Below are 6,353 nucleotides of genomic sequence, written 5' to 3'. Positions count from 1 at the left end.
AATACAAATTTATAACCAAAACAAAAAGATACAGTGAAACCGAAATTCAATAAATAAATGAAAAATGTTAAAATTGTATAAATGCAATGAAAAAAAAAATAGCCCAAATGGTGATAGCTTATTTCTAACAAGAGATGTGACAATGATGTGCTTTCTTGAACTATGTTACAATAAGTCTCATGGGCCCTTTTACCATGAAGAAACAATGAAAAATCCTAAACATCCAAAACCCAAACCCTAGGAGATGAAGCACCAAAAGCTTATGGGCCCCAATGGGGTAAGTTGGACATCAACTTCCTGAGGCCATAATTTTAGCATATGATTTCCATTTGGTGCATATGATAGCCCATCAAAAAGGTCTATCACAATTTAATATCATTTGATTATCAACAAAGTTGACTGTCATCAACTCATTTCCATAAAAAGCATCATTTAGGGCCTTAAAATGGATCCAGACGTTAAAGACCTGAAAACTTCCAAAATTAGAAACCTACCAAAATAGAAAAATTTTGTTGTGAGCTAGTGGAATAGGTGGGTAGGCTCCAACATCCACCTAGATTATTTATGTATGTAAAATCATATTGTATTCCCAATTTATGTGGGAATAATTATCCACTTCATACAATTTGTTTATCATGCCATGTTATTATTCCATGTCAACCTCTGGTGTGCCACATGTCATCCTTGGGTTGTGACATGTGTCATCCTTTAGGTGTGCCATGTGTTGTCCTTGGGTGTGCCATGTGTCATCCTTCGGGTGTGCCACCCCTATTTTTCCTTCAACTTTTGAAGTCCATAACTTTTTTCATACGATGTTTGTTTGAGCCCGTTCAAATTGCAATCGAAATTTCTTGATGAGCTCTTCAACATAGAAGCCTTTTTTTCAACATTTGAGACCATCGATTTGGATCAGTTATGGGAATTCTCCTAGATCATCAATAGCTAAACCTTAATGCCTACATTTTTCCATAGTTCATATGATTGATATAAAAACATTAACATGAGTGTTTAACCCAATGGTTTTGAACAAAAATGTGTTACAATGAAGTTTACAAGTTTGGAATCACCATTAATCATAATTTCAATTTGGGAAACTAATAATTAGGGCAACAAATCCTTTAATAATACAATTCATGGTTTATACATAACATTAGTTATTCGGCACTTCCAATTTGCTTGTTTTGAAAATTTGATTTATTCTTTTTTAGATAGTGGTTACCCTCCAACAGTTTAAAGGTCAAAACCCATAGACTCACCTCTCTTTTACAAACAAAATATAGGCCCCATATATATAAGGAATATATCATAGTCAAAATGTTGGAACTCTTATCACCTCAAGGATGGTGATTCATACATTGAATCTGTAACCAAAGTGTAACAAATTTTTTATAACACATATACCATAAAACCTTCCCTATTTAAAAATAAGAGGCAAATAAAAGTGTGGAAAATGTGACAATAAACCCATAAACTCTTAAGTGTAATGTCAACATATCAATATAACACATAACAAGGATCTTATAATCTAGACCTAGGAAATTATAAAAAATAATACTCTCATTAAAAATAGATTGATGTTCTCATCCTTTAGTAAAAACAAGAAAGATTTAAATGGGCCTTGAATGCAAGATATGTTTCTTTCAAAACACAAAATTCACTAATTATAACTTAAATGGATATTGTTGTAATTACAACTATTAGTTCCTTATACTAAATAACATCCACTTTATAACAATAATAATAAAAGGATTAAAAAAAGCATTCTCAAACTTAACTATAATCATTCACAAGTAAAAAAAACTAATTACTGCTTTCTAAAACAATAATTATGCTATAGTCTTAGGCCAATTTCATATAAGAAACAACGTTTCTACAATGTTGATCATGATCCCTCCCTCCTTGGTCCAATATCAATTTTCACAGAAATGAAGAATTTCCTGTAGCAAGTCCTAATTACCCAATATTGATATGATAGAGTTAAACATACCCACAATTCCAAAATCATATACTAGAAATGAAATCAAATACTTTAATACTTTGACATAGCTCAAACCTCAACACTCATAAAGTAAAATTAATGATGGGATTAATGTCCATAAACACGTCTTTATTCACTGAGGAAAACAAACAAAGTGGATATTGTTTTGAATCCAAGTCTTGAGCATTTTGATAGCCAACTTTCACAACCAAAATTTAGGTCATAAGTGAGTTTTGTCAGTGACGGATATTCAACCGAGAATGTAGGTAATGTAGAATTTAAAATTGTAAAGATAAATTTAACCTTTTTGCAATCTCTTTATTGGCATTTATTGGCATTTGTTAATAGAAATGGTCTATTGAGGACATATCATTAGCATGCATTGGTAGGTCACTCATTCTCACCATTCCCATTCGCATTTTTTCTCCATGTACTTCTAATTCTTGCATGATTGTTATTTGCAAAGCTTTGGTAGGAGAAGCAAAGTAACAAAATGAGAGAGAGTAATAGATCCCAAAAAGTATTGGAAAACTTTATATGTTTTTTTTCATTCTTTCGTATAACTATTGAGATAGATTATTGAAAATGAATAATCCCGCCTCTCCTAGAGTTATTTTAGTACGAAATATTTTGATTATTCTCCTGATAAAAATCATGTTATCAACATTAGGTGAATATATAGTTTTTCTTGTTTTAACTATTTTGTAATCTTTTCTTTTCATAAATTCAAGTGACATCACTAAAAATAAAAATTTAAAAAAAAATAATACTATGATTTATTTTAATTACAGTTATATTTAATTTACCATCATATTTACAATTTTTGTGATGATAAGAAAATTCATTAACACTATGTTTTATCTATAATCTTTGACAATAATAAGACATATTTTCTAAATATGTGCAAATTAATTTCACATAAATTATACAAAATTAATAAATAAACACATCATTATATATTTAAAAAAATTATTACGTCATAAGGCATTTCCCTTTGAGAACAACTCCCTTAGCTGCTACTGTGTGCTGGTCTATGCCATCTGACATAATGTTAGACAATTGAAGTATCTGAGGCCATCAGATCAATAATTAATATAAAACTAATAATTAGAGCAATGTCTTCTTAGTTGTTTTTGGAACCAATAATGACCCTGATAGGAACTGATAACGACCTTGGAGATATCATCCATAGTTACTACAATTGGTGCACAGACCCCATTTTAACTAAATCTAGTCATATCGGGACGCTCCGTGTGCAACCTGTTCAAATTTTGTGGAGAAAGCTTTGTGGAATTTGTTTGGATTTACAGTGATTCTGTAGCACTAACCCACTTTTGTCACACTCCTTCATAACCAAGTCGATGTCACTTGTGATCCCTCAAGAGTCAAGGAAAGTGCTTGTTGATTATGGTTTTTATGTTTTGGTTCCTCTATTTTTCTTTGTATTTATGCTCTTTTTGCATGGGCAAAGGGGATTCTATATGAGAGTGTAGTTTCTTTGGGATTCTTGAAAAATATTGTATTCTGCAATGGCTCAAGGGTTGTGGGGTTTATGCATTTGTCATGTAATTATGCATAGAGGGAGTGTCATTTGTGTAGATCCTCGTACTCCTATTTAGTGTGGCTGGAGGGTTGTTGACATCTGTGATATCCAAAAACGTTCACTTTATCGTTGTTGTAGGTAATGGAAAATTGTGAGGTCGTCTCCTTTGATCTAAATATGAACATTGGCACCTTCTTCGCATCTTTATCAATTGATTAGACCTTAGGATTTGATTGCACACATTCTCAGGGACTGAACTAGTTTTGCTTCTTCTTGATTTGGGAGATCTTCCTCTCTGCATTATCTCAGAAGGTGGTTTTGTTGAGGAAAACACAATTGTTATGACATAATCATTATTTTGAATCATTTGTCCTTAAAGACACATATGAAGGTCAAGTTGGTTTCCCATAAGTGTCTGTTCGAAAAGCTTGCGCATGAAGTCATCCTTTTAAAGTTAGACGATGTGCTTGAGACTAAGAGCCACAAGGGAGTTTGTGAGTTTTTTATCCTTCATCAAAGGCTCTGCTTGACACGCTCAGACTCATCTTGCAAATCTTGGGTGGTCTTCCTAAGCTCCAAGATGGTTTCTTTGACTATAAGAAACCCATGATCATTTGTAAGCAACTCATGTCTAGGATTTTGTTCATGTCTACGAGGTGGTTCAATGGTATAACATTGAAGGTTCATTGGTTGATGCCTATCTGACATTTGGGTAATATTAGATAGGAATAAAGTGAAGGGGGAATGGGAGATGGTAAATATGGAGATGGACCACAAGTTATTTCTTGGATTTGAATAGCATGTAGCTTTTATTATAAACGAGCAAGTTGCATTCTTAATTGTTGGTTCTCCTTTTGCACTTCAAGAACTTCAAACTCTTCATTTGCAACACAAACCTACACATTGGAAAATCGTAAAGACTCCCCATCATTACTAATCCTTATTTTCTCACAAGAGAAACTAATACACAGCTTGAACAAAAACTAGTTATCTCCCATCTTTTTGCGCATTTTATTTGCTCGATCTGCCTAATGTAGAGTATCTTGTGTCTCTGAGTATGGAAGATTACTAGGTCTGCTATTCACAATCATTGTTGCCTGAAAATCCCCTCCTAATGGAACCTTCATTTCACCAAGGTATAGTATAAGTTAGTGATGATAACCATCCATGCCTTCTTGAGATAAAGTAGGCTAACAAATTAAAGCAACATTGTACTAAACAATGTTCTCATATCCCCTTATCACTCAAGCATTGTTCATTGACTATATTTCTGAATCTCTCTAAATGAGTAGTTAAACATCGAGTGGTTTATGTTGGCCCCTTATAGAGATTTGACTATTCTTTGGTATGTGGTAAGAGCTCTCTCCAAACCAGCAAAATCTACAAGAGACAATTTTCCCACACGAGTTGTTGTACTCTGATTTCCTTGACGAAGCAAGGTCATCACCTTTAACCACCAATTATTGGAAAATAGACATGAATCAACTTCTTTAGCATGTATCTGTCTAAAATTTAAACAAGTCAGATTCTCAAGAGAAACCATACCTCTTCAACAGAATATGCTTGATAATGTGTAAGCCCTATAGCCACAATACCCCTGAAACATACTGGAGAAAGTTTATATCATCCAAGTTAAGAAAAGATTTCAACTATTTGGAAAGAGATGCAATTAGTCACAAAAGGCTTCATAGAGCCTACCTGTTTATCCTCTCTTGAAACAAAAGGTCTACCTAGTGATATGAGGTCTTTGATAGATTCATTGTAAACCTCTAGATAAGATAGTTTCATAACATGCTTTCCATTGTGACTTTGTTGCCTAATATTTCCAAGAATACCCTTTATAGCCAAAACCATAACAATCTGGATTGTTAACAATACCTAACATTGTGTGTGTTTTCCCTGCCCCCATTTCCCTGTAGAAAAATACAGATCCATTTCTCCCTTACGGAACACCTTCAATAAGCTCTATTGTGCTGTATATTCTCATCCCAAAGATACAAAATGTCCAAAAATTATGCTACATTTTAAAATTCAAATATGTCAAGCATGAGAAACAAAGAAAAATGTGAACCAACATACCTAGTTATGTAGACATCCTCTTGCTCTGCAGTGTCAGGGAAGGCTGCTTCAAATGCATAATGTCGGCCATGAAGTCCCTTTAGTCTTAGAATCAAATTTAGTCAGGGAAAGGTCTGTGTTGTGGGTCCCTACTTCAATTTATTTATGGGAAAGAGGTCGCACTCTAACATGAACCATAATTATTTCTACCTTCCCTTCCATATACAAAAAAATACTTCAGTTTAGGTCTTGGCCTCCAAGGTGGGTAATTATGAAATCTTTGTATTTATATTTGATATCAATGGTTCTGTTGAGCTAGTGTCACTGTCTTTCTTTCTAATTCAGGATATGCTACTTGTTTCTCTGAGCCAATGATATTGTCTGTATGATTTAATGGTTTTCACTTGATTGAATTCTCATTTAAATTATTGCAATCCCTCAAGGAATAGGTGGGTAGAGTAATGTTGTTCTACGAAACTATTAGGAAAATACAAAGTTTTTCATGTGTGCGTACTTGCAGAAAGGAAATAGGAGTGTACAGAAAAATCTGGGTTGCCTCTTATTTTGGAAAAAATGGAACAACATCCAGTTTGTGACGAGTGCATCATTTCTCCTCACAGTTTACTATAATTATCTTATTGTTTCTCACAAGAACCTTCAATAATTGGGTGGAGTTGTGCAACCCTCAAAGTTTTTATCCTTTTCTCAATCTCAGGTATGTATTCGATGTCTCTTAAAGCATGCTTTCCAATCCTAGCAGCTACCAACATCAAA

The sequence above is a fragment of the Pinus tabuliformis genome, chromosome 1_1, assembly GCF_031772625.1.
Source record: "Pinus tabuliformis cultivar Carrire ecotype Pingquan chromosome 1_1, CPIR1, whole genome shotgun sequence".
NCBI classification, from domain to species: domain Eukaryota; kingdom Viridiplantae; phylum Streptophyta; class Pinopsida; order Pinales; family Pinaceae; genus Pinus; species Pinus tabuliformis.
This window is presented reverse-complemented; position numbering follows the sequence as displayed.